The sequence below is a fragment of the Nicotiana sylvestris genome, chromosome 10 (assembly GCF_000393655.2).
Source record: "Nicotiana sylvestris chromosome 10, ASM39365v2, whole genome shotgun sequence".
Lineage (NCBI taxonomy): Eukaryota > Viridiplantae > Streptophyta > Magnoliopsida > Solanales > Solanaceae > Nicotiana > Nicotiana sylvestris.
In genome coordinates, this window is record NC_091066.1 from 80,023,547 (window position 1) to 80,044,547 (window position 21,001).

Consider the following 21,001-nt stretch of genomic DNA (forward strand, 5'->3'; position numbering starts at 1 on the left):
AATACACTACTTGGACTAGGATAAAACAGACTAAACTAACTACTTTCACATTATGCTACTGGATTCAAAACAAGTTTTTATTGAAGACTGAAGGCCAAAGATCATTCATTCATCAAGCTTCATGTAATTACAACTTTACATATTTCTGTATCTCATCTTCTATGGATTCAAGGGATACCTGGAAATGGCAATACAATGAGAAGAGAATGAGGTCAGCAACAGGCTAGTAGCAGTCAATACAACAGCAATACACCAGCAGCAGCGACTCAATCAATACTCCAGAAAAACCCAGAAAGGTTGTAAACCAACAGCAACAGCAAATACCAAGACAAACAGACTCAACCAAGCTTGTATTAAACCCAAAACTGAACCAGTAGACCACTGAACCACTTAAGCAATCAAAAGGAATGAGAATCACTATCCCGAATTCAAATTACACCTACGGATGCAATGAAACAGTATCTTTCTTTTGGTTTTCTGTTCTTAAACTCTCCAGCACTCTCTAAAAGAAACTGATTATTTAAAACTCTCAAAAACTGGCCTCAACTCTCCTCAAAGATTCTTTTAAATTTAACCTCTGAAAACTGATCCTCAAAACTGCTCTCTAAGACTGATTAGAGAGGAACCAAAAGCAGAACCTCTCTCAAACTCCTAAGGTCTCAAAATTCAGAACCTTTTTGAACTCTTTTAACTCTCTAAAAAACTGATCAAAGACTGATCTCCCTTCTCTAAAAATCAGCCCCTAACTCTGTCCTAAGTCCCTCCATTTATACCCAAACACTGACCCTGCCAGCTCGTAAGAGCACTCAGGCAGAATTAAGAAACTAATTCTGCCCATGATATTCTTTAGAACTCCACTAGAGTATGTTTTGTTCCCCACTAACCCTTGTCTTTTCTTTATTTAATTCACTTGTTCCCCCCTAACCCTTGTCTTTTCTTTATTTAAAGTTTAAGCAGGTATGGTCAACATATTTTAATCAATTAATTTTAAGCCTCCCCATACCATTATGTTGTGTTCCCCACTAACACATTAGATTAATGGTTAATTAAGTACTTTACTGACATCCCACTTAGCAAGACCATTTGCCAAACTTTTAAACCCCCAAAATACCCCTGAAGACCCTGTGACTGCAGCTATAACCAATTCCCTAAGTTCTGAATGCAATCTTATAACTCTCCACTATCTAATTAACATTATCATATCAACACTGAATTCAAACCAATGTTAGATTCATTTCAGACCCTAAACAGTAGGATTCAATTCATCAAACTCAACAACAGCTTAAGCTTGAACCAGGTTAAATCAAATCGCAACAAAATAAAGGCTAAGGATTTTAATGATTCAGAACACCCTTACAGGGAATGACATAGTAGGTTCAGGTGACAACCAAAATAACAGTTCATGTATTTTCAAAGTATTTCAACTGACCAAGCAATTCAAAACAATGTGACGACCGACTAAGCGATTCAAACATTGTGATGAACTAATCCTTAATTTTAGGAAACGAACAAACTTAATTTATCGATTGCAAAATCGAAAATGTTCTAACAAATCGACAAACTGACTAGCTTCAACAATTGACTAAAATTAACTAGTCAACACCAATTACCAAACCAATACAAATTGACGTGACAGGAAATTAATCCGAAAATACACATATCGAATGAAGCCTAAAAAATGAGATGAAACAGAGAATAGAGAAAAAAAAAAGAGAAAATGAAAGCTAAATGACAAACTCCAAATGGAAATGGGAAATACCTAAAATGAACGACCAGCTCGGCTTGAACAAAATCCAGCATCTTTTGATTTTGGTCGGAATAGGTCTTAATCATGAGTTCTCAAACGAGAACACACGAATAAAACCTATTTCGGCCTCATATCTTCAATACAGGCTCTTGATTTGAAAACTCAGCATTCGTTCATTCGAATTGAGATTCGACAAGCTCTGGTTTGATTCGAGGGGAACTAGGGGTGGTTTAGGGACGAGGGAAGTCAGGTGGATGTTGGGTGTTAGCCTGGAATCGATTGGATTAGTTAGGGTTTTTTGGTCGATCTTTGATTGAAGATTCGAAGGCCCTGATCAGGATTCGAGGGGAATGGTTAGAGGGGTTAGGTTTAGGAGGTCGTGGGGAGGCTGGGGCGTGAATTTGGTGGTGAACGTAGCACTGGCCGCCGGGTTTTAGGCGGTGGAGTATGGTGGCGGCTATTAGGGTTTTTGGTTGTTTGGTCTCTCTGAAAGAGACGACTGAACGGGGGGTGTTTGGAAATGAGAGGGGGTAATGGGTCTGTAGTATTTTGATATATTAGATTGAAGGGATTAATGTGAGCCGTTGGATTACAAAAAATTCAACGGCTATGATCAAGCCCAAGCGAAACGGGGTCGGTTTGTTTAAGTGCTGGGGCAGGTTTGGGCTGGACCGGGTACAGGGACTGGTTTGGGCCTAAAGAAATTTGGCCTGGTTCCGATTCCTCCTCTCTTTCTTTCATTTTTTTTCTTTTATTTCCTTTTTTTAATTCCTAATTACCAAAAATTCTAAATTAAATTGTAAAACCAAAATAAACTTAAAAATACTAATTAACCCTTAATAGTAATTATCACACAAGATTAAATATCAATTAAAAATAAAATCACACAATTTGACATTAAATGCTAAAAATGCAAAGTAAATTATTTTTTTGTGATTTTTTCATTTTTGTAAAACAAACTTGATTACTTCTAATTGTAAAATTAAATCCTAAATGCAAATGCGACATATTTTTGTATTTTTTATTAATTTAACGGATAAAACATGCTCAGACAAATGCAAACAATACAAGAAAAATAACACAAAATTCACAAAAATTGCAAACAACACAAAACTATTTTATTTTGAATTTTGGGAGTAATTCTCATATAGGGCAAAAATCATGTGCTCACAGCTGCCCTTCTTTGTCTGAAAACACGAAGAATTTTCGTGCAAAGATAAAGTGAGCGGATACGAGCGATTTTTGCCCGTTTGAGTACTCCGTGTGAGGTATTTTTTGAAAGATTTGACCGAACCTATCCTTCAAAGGTTTCCTACATATCCCTGGCTAAAAGGGAATCAGGTCATTGTAGTTCGAGAAGTTTTGGTAGTTGGGACTACCATGGGACTGTGATTTTGCTGTTACTGCTATTGCATGCTGCTGCTACTGCTTACCGACCTCCTTATTACACCATGCTATAAGAAAACAAGAAGCTAGACTAAACTATGAATTACAAACTCCTATATCTTCAGCTTGATCTTGCATCTCTTGTTGCCTTGTTGTCTTGTTGATTTGTGTTTCCTCTGTTGTTTCTTTACTTCTGGCTCGACTTGTGGTCTTCCTTCTGATTTCTGCTGGGGATTTTTGTTGTAACCCTCCGCTTTACTGACTTCAAACTTCAATGTATTCCTCTGTTATATGGGCGGGCTCCCAACTTCAAAACTTGAAATGTAAAGACTGAAATGTATTCCTCTGTTATATGGGCGGGCTCCCAACTTCAAAACTTGAAAAATGTAAAGACTGAAATGTATTCCCTGCTCTCCAGGCGGGCTCCTGACTGCTAAACTTGAACTGCTTCTCCCTGTTCTCCAAGAGGGTACCTGATTGCTAGACTTGAAATGTATTCCCTGCTCTCCAAGCGGGCTCCTGGCTGCTAACTTGAAATGTATTCCCTGCTCTTTAGGCAGGCTCCTGACTTCAACCAAAATAGACGAAAACAAAGGAAATTTTTCTGCCCCAGTTTGGGTATCTGGGAACATATGTAAGTGTAAAACGAATCACATTACCAAATATCAATAAGAACATGAAAACTAAAACTTGAATTGTACTCCCTTGTTCTCCAGGCGGGCTTCTAACTGCTGAACTTAAATGTATTCCCTGCTCTCCGGGCGGGCTCCTGACTGCTAACTTGAAATTTATTCCCTGCTCTCCAGACGGGCTCCTGACTGCTAACTTGAAATGTATTCCCTACTCTCCAGGCGGGCTCCTGACTGCTGACTTGAAATGTATTCCCTGCTCTCCAGGCAGGCTCCTGACTGCTGACTTGAAATGTATTCCCTGCTCTCCAGGAGGGCTCCTGACTGCTGAACTTGAATGTATTACCTGCTCTCCAAGCGGGCTCCTGACTGTTGTGCTTGAAAGTATTCCTTGCTCTCCAGGCGGGCTCCTGACTTCAATGAAACATATAAAACAAAGAAAACTTTCTGCCCCAGTTTGGAGGTTGGGCACATATGTGAGTGTTAAACTAAATCATATTACCAAATATTACTAAGAATTCGAAATCTAGGTCCCATTATCCAGGGGGGTCCTGACAATTCTTACCTAAACGAAAATTTTAAATCTAAGTTATATCTTCTAAAGGTGTGACTTCCGCTAAATCTTGTTATCTAATAGGGTCTTAAAGCTACATCCCATTATCCAGGAGGGTCCTGAAAACTCCTAATTACATCCTATATTAAACATGAAAACTTTGAAACTAACTTATATTCCTTGGGATATATTTATGCTACTTATGATTGTTTTGATTTTTAAACTAGGTCTCATTTTACAGGAGGGTCCTGAAAATTTCCGACTAAATTTGGAAAAGGCGGAAAAAGATGGCGTTTCTGCTTGGGGAAAATGTTGAGGAAACAGAAAATCATAATCATTAATCTGGGAAAGAAGAGAAGTCAGAATCTTTGTTCTCATGGGGTAATGTCCAAAGTGTATCTCAAACATACAAACTTCAAAGTTCCACTTATAATCTTCTAGGGTGCACTCATGTCAAATTCCGCTACTCATGATTATTTTGAATTTTAAACTAAGTCCTATTTTCCAGGAGGGTCCTGAGAATTCCCGCGATCAATTCTGCTTAGTACTTACTCTTCCTACGGATGATTTCCCGAAACAAATGCCATTTTTGCCCCTATTTCAAATCAAAGAAAATTTCGTCAATTTAAAACGTGGTGGTTCATCGTGGCATTCCTGCTGGAGGTGGTTTTCTCTTTGCCATTCTTTGCTTCATCCAACTATTTTGGACAGATCGAAAAAAATCGTTTTGACCTCCTGACTGATACTTAACTGCAAGATCCCCAACTGCTATTCTCCCCTCCTGACCTTTCTGCCTGAAACCGTACATCTCCTGCGACATTACTGAACCATTCCACAGTTTTAACTTTTGCTTACACCATAGGTCCCATTTTTCATCATATTATTTTTTGCATGTTCCAGCTGCATTTTGCTTTGTGCAAGAAGTTGGTAGTAAGCCTTGAAATTCCTTCTTACAAGGCTAAACTTGGTAGAGCTTTAGAGAAGTAAAATTAACAGCAATGAAATGCAAGGATTTTAAGAATAAAGAAAAGAATCCAAATTTGGATGACTGTTGGAGACAGGAAAAGGGACTTATCTGAGCGGAATCACCGACACCAATGATCATGGTATGCATTTGGATTAATCAGCCCAGTCTATTGAACCAATCTCCTTTCCAATTGTTTTACTTTGTTCTCCAAGATTTCCACAACCCAATTTTACTTTCTGCCAACTTACGGACCTCGTTCGACTTGCAGTGCCCTGAAGGGTTTTCACCGACAAACCTCTCTCATTTGTTGATTCCTCAATTACTTGTCGCCTGATGGTGCCCGTGAAGGTTTTCACCAATAAGACTCTCTCATTTTTATTTTCTCTTAGCTTCCGTCGCCTCATGGTGCCCATGAGGGTTTTCACCAATAAGATTCTCTCATTTTTTTATTTTTCTTACTTAAACTAGAGTGTTGCCCCTGATATGAATTCTCTGTACATTGCTCGACCTGGCATCTCTCGAAGACTGATTGGAAGGTCTTTCTTTGGATCGTAATGTGGGCTTTAGGATGGGTTTAGAAAGAAAGGGTATCAAAGGCTCAAAGCAATTTTGACACGGGTTTAAAATTACAACTCTTGGAATCACATTTCTTATTACAAGTACAACTTCTGCCCCAGTTTCTTGCTTGGGGATCTTTTGATATTTTATTTTACTATGACTGAGCCGGGAAGCTGCCTACGTATCCTTAACAGGAATCAGGTCAAACGTAGTTCACACCTGAATTTCCTTGTTGTTATGCTTCTTTTTCTCTTTTTTTTCTCTTTTCTCTTTTCTCTTTTTCTTTCCTTTTCTTTTCTTTTTGTTATTGATTCCAAAAAAGGGGTATGAAAGAAACAAATACGGCTCAAAAGGGGGAACAAAGGGTAAAGTGTTTAGATAGCAGAACAGATTGCCTTCGTCATTCTAATCTTTGAAACAATGCCAAGTACAAACAATCAACAATTATAACAAAGAAATCATACATAATATCTCTTGACCGAGTCGGAATTGATGGCCATGTCTATGCATTTTCCTTCGTTATCTGTTAAACATAGAGCGCCATTAGATAATACTCTGGTCACAATGAATGGGCCTTGCCAATTCGGGGCGAACTTGCCTTTTGCTTCAACCTGATGTGGAAGAATACGTTTCAGCACTTGCTGACCCACTTCAAACTTTCGGGGACGCACCCTTTTGTTGTATGCTCTTGCCATTCTTCTTTGATATAACTGGCCATGACATACTGCTGCCAATATTTTTTCATCAATCAAGTTCAACTGCTCCAAATGGGTTTTGACCCACTCATCATCATCAATCTTAGCCTCAGCAACAATCCGAAGGGAAGGGATTTCAACTTCTGCAGGTATTACTGCTTCAGTGCCATATACCAACAAATAAGGAGTTGCACCTACCGAAGTGCGAACAGTAGTGCGATATCCCAACAATGCGAATGGTAATTTTTCGTGCCATTGCCTCGAACCTTCTACCATTTTTCGAAGTATCTTCTTTATGTTTTTGTTGGCTGCCTCGACCGCTCCATTCGCCTTGGGACGATACGGGGTAGAATTGCGATGTGTAATCTTGAACTGTTGACATACCTCTTCCATTAAGTTGCTGTTAAGATTAGCACCATTATCTGTGATGATCACCTTTGGGATTCCGAATCGACAGATGATATTTGAGTGGACAAAATCGACCACTGCTTTCTTGGTCACTGATTTGAATGTTTTGGCCTCAACTCACTTGGTGAAATAATCAATGGCTACCAGAAAGAACTTGTGCCCGTTGGATGCTGCTCGCTCAATTGGTCCAATGACATCCACGCCCCAGGCAACGAAGGGCCATGGTGCCGACATTGTGTGCAATTCCGATGGTGGAGAATGAATCAAATCTTCGTGTATCTGGTACTGGTGACATTTGCGCACAAAATTGATACAATCTCGCTCTATGGTAAGCCAATAATAGCCTGTTCGGAGAATTTTCTTTGCCAACACATATTCGATCATATGTGGTCCGCAAACTCCCGAATGTACTTCGGACATGACAGTCGTAGCCTGTTTAGTCTCTATGCATCTTAATAATCCAAGGTCTGGTATTCTCTTATACAAAACTCCTCCACTTAAGAAGAATCCATTTGCCAACCGTCGAATCGTTCTCTTTTGATCCCCCGTGGCTTGTACTGGATATAACCTCATTCTGATGTACTCCTTGATATCGTGGAACCATGGTTCGCCATCAAGTTCTTCTTCAATCATGTTACAGTAAGCATGCTGATCTCGGACTTGAATATGCAGAGGATCGACATAAGCTTTGTCCGGATGGTGCAACATTGATGCCAGGGTAGCCAAAGCATCGGCGACCTCATTATGGACCCTTGGAATATGCCTGAACTCCACTGATTGAAACCGTTGACAAAGATCATGTAAACATTGTCGGTACAGTATGAGCTTCAAGTCTCGCGTTTCCCATTCTCCTTGAATTTGATGTACCAGAAGATCCAAGTCTCCCAATACCAAGATTTACTGGATATCTATGTCTGCAGCTAGCCTTAGACCCAAAATGCATGCTTCGTACTCAGTCATATTGTTGGTACAATAGAAACGAAGTTGAGCTGTAATAGGATAGTGATGCCCTATTTCAGAAATAAGCACAGCTCCTATCCTCACTCCTTTCATGTTAGCAACCCCATCGAAGAAAAGTTTCCAACCTGGTTTTTCGGCTTGTTCTAGCTCGTCAATATGCATTACCTCTTCATCAGGAAAATAAGTCCTCAGTGGCTCATACTCTTCATCGACCGGGTTTTCGGCCAATGCTTGGGCTTTCATTGCAGTCTGAGTCACATAGATTATGTCAAACTCTGTGAGCAAAATCTGCCACTTCGCCAGTCTTCCTGTCGGCATAGGCTTTTGAAAGATATACTTCAATGGATCCAAGCGTGAAATGAGGTAAGTAGTGTAGGATGACAAATAATATTTCAATTTCTGTGCCACCCAAGTTAGGGCGCAACATGTCCTTTCCAGGTGAGTGTACTTAACCTCACAAGCTGTGAATTTCTTGCTAAGATAGTAGATGGCTTGTGCTTTCCTGCCGATGACATCATGCTGCCCCAGTACACAGCCAAATGAATTTTCTAGGACAGTCAAGTAAAGAATCAAAGGTATCCCTGGTTCTGGTGGTACCAGCACAGGCGGGTTAGACAAGTATCCCTTTATCTCGTCGAATGCTTCTTGGAACTCATCAGTCTACTTGATCGCAGCATCCTTCTTCAACAACTTGAAAATAGGCTCACAAGTTGTCGTGAGCTGAGCAATAAACTTGTTGATGTAGTTCAACCTTCCTAAAAGACTCATTACTTCAATCTTGTTCCTCGGAGGTGGCAATTCTTGTATGGCTTTGATATTTGATGGGTCCAACTCAATGACTCGCCAGCTGACTATGAATCCCAATAGTTTTCCGGATGGAACACCAAATGCACACTTGGTAGGGTTAAGCTTGAGGTTGTACCTACGAAGCCTCTGGAAGAATTTCCTCAAATCCCCAGCGTGGTCGGCCTGATGTTTTGGTTTTATGATCACATCATCTACATATACCTCAATCTCCTTGTGTATCATATCATGAAACACAGTAGTCATTGCTCTCATATAAGTTGCCCCAGCATTCTTCAACCCAAATGGCATTACCCGGTAGCAATAAGTTCCCCATGGCGTGATGAAGGCTGTATTTTCTGCATCTTCTTCATCCATTAGAATCTGATGGTACCCGGCGTAGCAATCCACAAAAGATCCAATCTCACGCTTGGCACAATTATCGATCAAAATGTGAATATTGGGTAGTGGAAAGTTATCCTTCGGACTTGCTTTGTTGAGATTGCGGTAATCGACACATACTCTGATCTTGCCATCCTTCTTCGGTACAGGCACGACATTATCCAACCAAATAGGATATAGAGTGACCCGAATAACCTTTGCATCCAACTGCTTGGTAATTTCTTCTTTAATCTTCACACTCATATCAGTTTTGAATTTCCTCAACTTTTGCTTGATGGCAGGGAATGCTGGATCAGTGGGTAATCAGTGGACCACTAAATCAGTGCTTAAACTCAGCATGTCATCATATGACCATGCAAAAAGATCTTTGTACTCGATGAGTGTTTTGATTAACTCCTCCCAAATTTTCGGCTCGAGGTGGACAATTATTTTAGTCTCTCGGACATTGTCTGTGTCCCCTAAATTGATGGCTTATGTGTCATTCAGGTTGGGTTTGGGTTTTTCTTCGAAGTGAATTAACTCCTTACTAATTTCTTCGAAGGCTTCATCCTCATCATCGTATTCTGATTCGTAGTCACAATCTACTTCTTCAACTAATATTTCGGAATCAGATTGATTTTTAAGACTGGGCTGAGGATTCCTTATGCATACCACGTCATTAGAACCAGCGTAAAAAGAACTGTATAGAAAAGAAAACAAAACAAAAAGGAAAACCATCAGGAATGATGAAGAAAAGGGAAATTGTATTTTATTGAATGATAAAAGATAACAAGGTTTGCACACTCAAACAGACTGAAAAATGAAATCCGGATTACAACCCTGGAATAATCCGTACAAACTTAAAGGAAAATCAAAGCAAACTACCAAGACTCCTTCCGAGTAGGAAGAGGAGTAGTCTTCCAATTATTAAGCTTTGTTGTTGGCCCGACAAATTGCACTTCCGCGTTGCTAGAACCTTCTCCAATTTCCACCATGTTCATACTGTCGAACAACTTCTCAAATCTTTCAATTAACTCCTTGTCCGGATCAATCACAGAACTGGGAATTGCTGTCACTGGGCGACTCCCTGTACCGGACTTGACAAATGATTTGGAAAGATGTGGGACCGGCTTTGGAATGACCCATGTCCTCTGTTTCAATTTCCTAGCTCTTTTTATGTCTGCGGTTGTGGGCTTGAATCCCAGACCAAATGTTCCCAAGTTTTCAGGAAGAGACACGGGCTGTATGATGCCTTGAAGATCTTACCCCAAACCCTGTCCTGGTATAAAACCATTCTTCAACATTTCGTACACTACCATGACTGATGCGGCGGTTATCTTCGGATTTGGGATACACTTCCCCTCTGGAACTTTCTCGACTGACATTGTGTCAGAAACTTGGTAGACCCATGGTCCCTTGTCATCTTCCACCTCAATGAATGGCATAATGGTGTTGCTGTGAGCGCACAAATTATCTTTACCGTGCACAACTATTTCCTGTCTGTCCCATTCAAACTTGACTATCTGATGGAGTGTTGATGGTACTGCTTTAGCGGCGTGGATCCATGGTCGTCCTAATAGCAAATTGTAGGAAACGGCTATATCCAACACTTGGAATTCCATTGTGAATTCTACTGGACCTATAGTCAGCTCCAACATTATGTCCCCGACTGAGTCTTTGCCTCCGCCGTCAAATCCTCGCACATAGATACTGTTCTTATGGATCCTCTCATCTTCTACTTTCAACTTGCTTAGAGTGGAGAGAGGACAGATGTTTGCACTTGAACCATTGTCAACTAATACCCGGGTAACCACGGAATCCTCGCATTTTACTGTCAGGTAAAGGGCTTTGTTGTGCTCAGTACCCTCTATGGGCAATTCATCATCGAAAAAAGTGACTCTGTTTACTTCAAAAATCTTGCTGGCTATCTTTTCCAGATGGTTCACCGAGATCTTGTCGGGAACATGGGCCTCATTCAGGATTTTCATCAATGATCGGCGGTGCTCATCTGAATGGATTAGCAATGAGAGCAATGAGATCTGAGCTAGCATTTTCCTCAACTGCTCTACAACAGAATAGTCATGCACTTTCATTTTCCTCAAAAATTCCTCTGCCTCTTCTTTAGTTACAGCTTTCTTTACCGGCGTTGGATCATCTTTAGTTCTTCTTAACTCCTCTGGAGTAAAACACCTTCCTGAGCGAGTCAAACCTTGTGCTTCACAAACTTCTTCTTTGATTTCTTTCCTTTTGTAAATCACGGTCACCCGTTCATAATTCCAAGGAACAACTTTGTTGTTGATCACTGGAAGCTGAGTTACTGGTTTTATAATATCAGGCTCTGTGCGAACCCCCTTCACGACCACAACAGGTTTACTTGCAACCCCTAGTACTACCACTTTAGCTTTCTCGGGTTTCACTGCAACAATGCTTGACGACCCTTTCTCGGCTACCACAGCTGGCTTATTATCTACCCCTTTCAACTGGACCATTGATTTCCCACTAGTTACCTTTTCCTTTGAGTTGGTTTCACTGGAACGGACCATCATTATCGTCTGCGAGGGCTTCTTGGGATCCCCTCCTTTGTGTATCAACTCAATCATATGGGTCTCATGGTGAGCTGGAAGTGGATTCTGATTGATATTTGGTGTTTTTTGGACCTGAACCTCGATCCGATGAGTATCAATAAGCTCTTGCACAGCTGTTTTCAGTTTCCAACACTTATCTGTATCATGCCCCCGGGATCCTGAATAGTACTCACAACTCACCGAGTGGTCAAGATTTCTAGGAGGAGGATTTGTCATTTTAGGCTCAATTGGATTCAGCATGCCTAACTGCCTCAACCTGTGGAAAAGACTGGTATATGATTCCACCAGTGGAGTGAAAGTCTTTTGCTTCTGTAACCTCTCATTCTTGAAGGCTTGGTTTGGTCGGAAACCCATTCCGGGGGGATTTCTGTAGGCTCTTGGGGGTGGATATGTGTTTTGTGGAGCTGGATATGGATTTTGTGGAGCCGGCGCACGCCATTGTGCATGTGCCGAAGATTGGGTATAGATTTGTACATGATGGACGGAAAAATGAGGATCTGGCTGTGGGTAGTAATGTTGTGGAGGGCTATATGGAGTGTGGGGGTAATTTTGGTGGTAGGGTCGTGGTTGGCTATAGTAGGGTGACGGGCCTCTAGATCCGAACCAGGCACCGGACTCAACAATCGTGACATCTTCTTTCTTCTTCTTCCCAAGTACACCCCCAGTGCCGCTTTGAATGGCTTGAGTGGTTGCCTTGATCGCTGAATAACTCATGATATTGTTGGACTTAAGCCCCTCCTCGACCATGCCTCCCATTTTTACAACCTCGCTAAAAGACTTGTCAATTGCGGAAACCAAATGACCAAAGTAAGTTGGCTCCAAAGCCTGCAAAAAGTAATCAACCATCTCGCTCTCTTTCATTGGGGAATCTACCCTTGCTGCTTGCTCCCTCTACCGGAAACCATATTCTCTAAGGCTTTCACTTTGCTTCTTCTCTAGTTTAGTCAAAGATAGTCGGTCTGGAATAATCTCAAGATTATACTGAAAGTGACAAGCGAATGCTTGTGCCAGATCATCCCATGTGTACCATCTTCCGTGATCTTGGCGGGTGTACCACTCCAATGCTGCTCCGCTCAAACTCTGACTGAAGTAAGCCATTAGCAATTCATCCTTTCCTCCGGCTCCCCTCATCTTACTACAAAAACCTCTCAAATGAGCCACCGGATCATCGTGTGCGTTGTACAAGTCGAATTTGGGCATTTTGAACCCTGCCGGTAGTTGTACATTTGGGAATAAACACAGGTCTTTGTAAGCCACACTTACTTGACCTCCTAGCCCTCTCATATCCCTGAAGGATTGTTCTATGCTTTTCATTTTTCTGAACATCTCCTCATGTTCGGGATTTTTGGCTGGTCTCTCAGCTTCTCTCTGGAGATCAGAACGTGGATCGTAGGGGTAGGTTTCGGGAGCTTTGAAGGTGGGCTCCGGGGGATAATACTGGTTGTACTGAGCTTGGAACACAGGTTCACTCGGGGATCTATGGAGTGCAGCTGGTGGAGATGCCACAAAGATAGGGGTGACTGGCGGAGGAGGGTATGGAATTGATTTTGGTGGTGGAGCTTGCGGCATATGAGAAGTAGTGCCATGGTAGTGTTGATAAATGGGAAAACCTGGATCGGTGGCGGGATAATCCTGAGACTGAGCTAATGGTGGGGTAAAAACCGGGTTGGCTGGGTAAGACGGCGGTGATTGCCCTTTGGACCAGGCCTGGTACATTTCGGTCATCTGTTGCTTAAGCTTAAGCATCTCCTCTTTCATTTTATTGACGTCCAACTCCTCTACCTCAACACTAGTGTCGACATCCGGGATAGACATGATTTCTGGTATTGGTCCCTTTGATCTGGTTTGGTAATGATAATGTGACAGTATCCTCTAAATAAACAATCCGCTTGAATTCTCTAGTAAACAACAAACTTGTTAGTTTTTAGAGTTTAACACATATGCAATTACATGTTGGGATGCAATGCACCTAGGCAATTAACCATTTTTTATCATGCATTTTCTTCGGTTGCGTGCGTCATTCCGGCCTCTCATAATTGTGCCCCTTCTTTTGAGCTTCTTTTATTCTATCCTTCTTTATTTCCCCTTTTTCTTTTTAGTGGTGGTCGAATCCTATAGAGATTGCCTACGTATCATGTCCCCGCATGAATCAGACCGTGCGTAGTTCTATCCGATAAGTAAATAAAATATTTTTGGGATTTTCAGCTTTTATAAAATAGATGCTTCGATCATAAAGACTCAATACTAACAACTTTCAAAAGACTAACAGACTCTGATGCAAAGACAAAATACAGACTCTGAAATTAAGCTATCATACTTTAAAGAAATACAGACTCAAACAGAGAGAAAATATAAACCTAACATGCCTTACAGACTCTAACAAAAAAGGAAATACAGACTCAAACTGCAAATCATGAGTACATCAATGCTCCTGGTGTCCGTGGGACATCATTCGGTCTCGCCACGGGCCTATGTGCAAGATCCCTTTGAAGTTGGTCCAAGCTGTACATTATTTGTTTAACAAAGGTCATCACCACTGCAAAGAATGTAGTGCGAGTCATATCCTCACAAATGTGGCACTTCATAACGATGTAGTCAGCGATGTTTCTAATTCTCTCTCTTATGACGCCCTTTTCTTGTAACAAACGCCCAATCTACTGGGACCTGGCCTCCAAAGTTTGCTTGGCTGCATAGTTTTGTTCCTGAAGTTATTGCAAGTCTATTTCTAACTGTGCCAATGTCGTGTAACAGTGTTCCCTTTCAACCTTGAAGTCTTTTGCCTGCTTGATCATTTTGTTTCTCGTGGCGATGACCCTTTTCTTCAACCCCGCGACCTCATCATCGTACCTTTCTCTCAACTGCTTAACCCGGCATACCCGTTCATCTGCATTTTTAGCCAATTATTTTTTAGCCCCGGCTAGTTCACTTTCTGCTTTGTTCAAATAGAAACTATAGTTACTCACTTTTTGCCTTAGGTTAGCTACGAGCTTTTCATCTCTGTTACTTTGGACTGGATTTTCTGCTGCTACTTTCAGTTTCTGAATTTGAGCTTGAAGGGCCTCATTTTCTTTGGCTAGCCTTTTATTTTCACCCTCATCCGCCGCTGCTTGTAAGTCATTCTCGAATTGAAGGTCTTTGACTTGCTTCTCCATCTTTCCTATCGTGGCCATGTACTCGTTTTCTTTGGCCAACGAAGTCCGTGGTTCTTGCGATGCCTCGACGAATTCCTGAATGTGCGAGGTTTTGGCCGGTCTTTCTGATTCGGCCCTTGCAGTGTTCTTCTTTCTATACCAGGCAAGGTAGGCGGGTGAGACCTCTCTTTTAGATAGGTTTCGCACTCGGGTGCTTGCCGTCAAATATTGGCACTCATTCCAAATAGAACGAACTGTTTCTTCGTGAAATTGGCCGTCGGAGCTAATCTCAACCACGTGGATACTGAGATCTTCATCTGGATGCATCACCTGACACCTTCCTAATTGTCTCATCACTCGGTAGGGAGCGTAAGGCTGAATACCTTGAAGACCCATTAGGAGGAAGTAAGGACCCGTGGCGGGTATATACACAATTTCTTCAGCAGGAAGCCAACCTAGTGTCCATTCTATTTGTCCCGTAGTGATGGCGCGAAGGCGGGCTATCCATTCTCTAAACTCCTCCGGTAACTTGAACCCTGAAACCCTTGTGTTGAATTCTTCAATGCAGCTTTTCTCTGCGGATCCATAACTCATATACTGAGGGTGGTGGCACAAATGCTCGATCATCCACATTTGTAGTAGCAAATTGCATCCCTCGAAGAAGTCTGCCCCAGCTTTACAAGCTGTAAGAGATCGGTATATCTCAGACACTATCATAGGGGCGAGAGTGCTCTTGGTGTTGGTAACCAGGACCTTGACGATTCCAGCCACCCGCAAATCGATATTCCCGTCTTTTTGGGGAAACACCACAAGGCCTAAGAATGCTACCATGAAAGCGAAACGCTTATGCTCATCTCATTTTGTTCGGTTTCCTTTACTGCAAACCCCGTTTTCCGGATCATTGAACCCTCCTACATGCCCGTACTTCTGGTATATAAAACGTAGAGTAGAAAACCCCCTTCCAACTCGGAATATGGGATTCCCTTGTTTATCTTTAGCAAATCCATGAATTTGTGAGAGTTAACGGCCCTTGGAGCGATCAGATACTTATGCCTCAAACCTGTAGTACTTTTCATATAACCTGCTATCTCTTCCAAGGTCGGGGTGAGTTCAAAATCCGAGAAGTGAAATACGTTATGGGCCGGGTCCCAGAACGTAACAAAAGCCTTTATGATGTCTCCTCTAGGTCTGATCTTTAATAACCCGGTGAGACCCCCAAAATGTAGATTGACCTTATCTTGCTCTGACTTGCCTAGATCTTCCCACCACATACGCAACTCCAAAGGGATCTTGTTCATAACTGCTATCGGTAAACTTGGACTCGTGCTCATTCTGCACATTTATTAGGGTGATTAAGCAAAAATCAAGACTCATTTGACTCGAAGACAAAATTGACACACTTTTTCTTTTTCCTTTTTTTTCCAATAAAATCCGGTTTTGCAAATACGGAGTTTCATCACCTCGAAGACGAAGATTTTAAGGCTGTGTTGGCTAATCGGTGAAAACCTTGAAAAATGACCACAGGCAGCTGTTTTTGCAAAAACAGCCTTCTGGCGCCCTTTTAGAGTCACTCGGCTATTTCTGACAAGAATGGATCACCCTAACTATTTTCAAATAAAAAGTAAAACTTTTGTTCTTTCGGATTATTTTTGCAAAAAGGAAGTTGGACCCGATGGGGGTTGCCTACGTATCTCACACCCTGTGAGAATCAAACTGGCGTAGTTCGGGAAAATAAAACGAACTATTTTCGAAAACAAAACTCCTTTCTCATTTTTAATTCGTTTTCTCTTTTTTTCAAAAATTCGACAGAGTTTCAGCGCTATTTGGACACTGGTTTTTCTTTAAACATGTGATTCACTCTCTTAACCCTCTACACTGCTATTTCTTTCCCAAATTCTCTCTTTTCATTCCAAAGCCGGTCAACATGCAAATCCGAAGCAAATAAATGCGCAAGTAGCAAGTAAGATGCATCAGGATGGTCTTTTTATTTCGAGTGCACCTGTCCTAGACAGATCCAACCCCTGTGTTGAGTCTCCAAAGTCAAAATGCACATGATGAAAACAAACGTTCCTACTAGGGATCCGGCATGAGGTACTGTTATACTAGGTTTAAAAACCTAGGTTTATTTGTTCTAGATCTGGCTTACCCGAGCGGACAACTCGAGCCGAGGGGGGGCTGCGTACCGGTAATCAAAAGATTATCCGGCTTTGCAACTTGTCCGAACCTCATTCTATTTGGGATTTGACACTAACAGAAAGAAGTCACGACCAGCGTGCACTCCTCAGGAGGGAGAAGAGAGGGGTTTCGTAGCAGTTTATATATACAGTTCAGAGAATATCAAAGCGATAAAAAGCAACATTTAGCACATTAAGCCCAAACATGTAAATAAGACCAGATAATAAATAAAGCCAAAATATAAGAATTATCCTAAGCTCGAATTCTGAACACTGAACCAGAGATTCTGGGTTAAATCCCCAGCAGAGTCGCCAGAGCTGTCACACCTCCTTTTTACCTACACCCGCAAGGGCATAAGGGAGTTTTTTCAATTAAAGGACAATCGAAACGGGATTTATTATTAAAGATTTAGAGTCGCCATTTGGGAGATATATGGTGTCCCGAGTCACCGGTTGAATCCCGAATCGAGGAAAAGATTGACTCTGTATTACAGTCCGTGAACCAGAAATCTGAGTAAGGAATTCTGTTAACCCGGGAGAAGGTGTTAGGCATTCCCGAGTTCCGTGGTTCTAGCACGGTCGCTCAACTGTTATATTTGGCTTAAATTATCTGATTTTAACAATTATGAACCTATGTGCAAATTTTAACCTTAACCGCTTTTATTCATTTTTAAAGAAAATTACAACGTCATTAAAACAAGTCTTGAACCACGTCACATAAATGTACCCGTGGTATTTGCACATACTTAACATCGTTGGGATTTGTATTTGGGTCACATAAATGCGCACCCGAGTTTAGGGAGGTAATGTTATTAAAATACGCGCCTAAAGAGACTAACGCATTATTTTTTTGGGGAAGGCCGTGAAATTCGCTAAACGGACCGTCCCGAAATCTAAGTATTTTGATATATACAACTATTGAGGGCCCCACAATCTAGGTGCTTTATTTGGTGAGGCTCATCTCGTTCATTATTTAAAGGGCAAACCTAAGAGCAACTATGATTCTCTACTTTATTTGTCTCTAAAATAAAAGAAAGAGTCCTAGTTAATTATGTATTGAATTATAATACGTTGAACTATGAATTGAATTCTTCCAGCCAAGTCCAAATAATGAATTTGCTTGTACACGATTGCAGCAACCCAGCATTTCAGCCACCAGCGTTTGGGCTCAAAGTCGTGGATCAGTTCTAGAGCCCAACGTTCTTTTAATCTCCCCTAGGAGACCTTTCTGTGGGTTGGAAATCTTTGGGCTTGTTTGCCACGCATTCAAGCCCAATCTCCATGGTCCAAAAATTTCAGACTTTAACCAAACGAACTTACACTAATGCCTCAATTCTTTCCTTCAATATGCAATTAGTGGGCGAATCATAATAACTCAATATCGAAGCTAGAAGAGATGCAACTTCTGAACTATGACTACATGATATCCAGGCTAGGGTTATTGACACTAAACAATGAAGTATAAACCATTTCCACTATCTATTATACATGGAATTACTGGTACGAACGTAGACATTCTTCCTAACCTTTTAGGCTCCATCATATTCCAGTTTTAGTACTTTATAGAACAGGGTGCCATACTTGGACTATACTAAAATTGAACCACACTAAAGTCGATTCTATTGAAGAGAATAGGCATAGGTTAATAGTCTATATACACAGTATCTCAAGTATTCAATTAACTTTACATACCACAAATATTCAGATAAGAAAGAAAGAGCAACATGGTTCCCAGAATACACTACTTGGACTAGGATGAAACAGACTAAACTAACTACTTTCACATTATGCTACTGGATTCCAAACAAGTTGTTATTGAAGACTGAAGGCCAAAGATCATTCATTCATCAAGCTTCATGTAATTACAACTTTACATATTTCTGTATCTCATCTTCTATGGATTCAAGGGATACCTAGAAATGGCAATACAATGAGAAGAGAAGGAGGTCAGCAACAGGCTAGTAGCAGTCAATACAATAGCAATACACCAGCAGCAGCGACTCAATCAATACTCCAGAAAAACCCAGAAAGGTTGTAAACCAATAGCAACAGCAAATACCAAGACAAACAGACTCAACCAAGCTTGTATTAAACCCAAAACTGAACCAGTAGACCACTGAACCACTTAAGCAATCAAAAGGAATGAGAATCACTGTCCAGAATTCGAATTACACCTACGGATGCAATGAAACAGTATCTTTCTTTTGGTTTTCTGTTCTTAAACTCTCCAGCACTCTCTAAAAGACACTGATTGTTTAAAACTCTCAAAAACTGGCCTCAACTCTCCTCAAAGATTCTTTTAAATTTAACCTCTGAAAACTGATACTCAAAACTGCTCTCTATGACTGATTAGAGAGGAACCAAAAGCATAACCTCTCTCAAACTCCTAAGGTCTCAAAATTCAGAATCTTTTTGAACTCTTTTAACTCTCTAAAAAAAACTGATCAAAGACTGATCTCTCTTCTCTAAAAATCAGCCCCTAACTCTGTCCTAAGTCCCTCCATTTATACCCAAACACTGACCCTGCCAGCTCGTAAGAGCACTCAGGCAGAATTAAGAAACTAATTCTGCCCATGATATTCTTTAGAACTCCACTAGAGTATGTTTTGTTCCTCATTAACCCTTGTCTTTTCTTTATTTAATTCACTTGTTCCCCCCTAACCCTTGTCTTTTCTTTATTTAAAGTTCAAGCAGGTATGGGTAACATATTTTAATCAATCCTTTTAAGCCTCCCCATACCATTATGTTTTGTTTCCCACTAACATATTAGATTAATGGTTAATTAAGTACTTTACTGACATCCCACTTAGCAAGGCCATTTGCCAAACTTTTAAAGGCCAAGAATTTTAATGATTCAGAACACCCTTACAGGGAATGACATAGTAGGTTCAGGTGACAACCAAAACAACAGTTCATGTATTTTCAAAGTATTTCAACTGACCAAGCAATTCAAAACAATGTGACGACCGACTAAGCGATTCAAACATTGTGATGAACTAATCCTTAATTTTAGCAAACGGACAAACTTAATTTATCGATTGCAAAATCGAAAATGTTCTAACAAATCGACAAACTGACTAGCTTCAACAATTGACTAAAATTAACGAGCCAATACCAATTACCAAACCAACACAAATTGACATGCCAGGAAATAATCCGAAAAGACACATATCGAATGAAGCCTAAAAAATGAGATGAAACAGAGAACAAAGAAAAAAAAGAGAAAATGAGGAAAATGAAAGCTAAATGACAAACTCCAAATGGAAATGGGAAATACCTAAAATGAACGACTAGCTCGGCTTGAACAAAATCCAGCATCTTTTGATTTTGGTCGGAATAGGTCTTAATCACGAGTTCTCAAACGAGAACACACGAATAAAACCTATTTCGGCCTCAAATCTTCAATACAGGCTCTTGATTTGAAAACTCAGCGTTCGTTCATTCGAATTGAGATTCGACAAACTCCAGTTTTGTTCGAGGGGAACTAGGGGTGGTTTAGGGACGAGGGAAGTTTGGTGGACATTGGGTGTTAGCCTGGAATCGATTGGATTAGTTAGGGTTTTTTGGTCGATCTTTGATTGAAGATTCGAAGGCCCTGATCAGGATTCGAGGGGAATGGTTAGAGGGGTTAGGTTTAGGAGGTCGTTGGGAGGATGGGGCGTGAATTTGGTGGTGAATGGAGCACTGGCCGCCGGGTTTCAGGCGGTGGATTATGGTGGCGGCTATTAGGGTTTTTGGTTGTTTGGTCTCTCTGAAAGAGACGACTGAACGGGGGGTGTTTGGAAATGAGAGGGGGTAATGGGTCTATGGTATTTTGATATATTATATTGAAGGGATTAATGTGAGTCGTTGGATTACAAAAAATCCAACGGCTATGATCAAGCCCAAGCGAAACGGGGTCATTTTGTTTAAGTGCTGGGGCGGGTTTGGGCTGGACTGGGTACAGGGACTGGTTTGGGCCTAAAGAAATTTGGCCTGGTTCTGATTCCTCCTCATCCACCCATCTTGATTTAATCCAACGGTCCTAGTTTGATCTTCATCCTA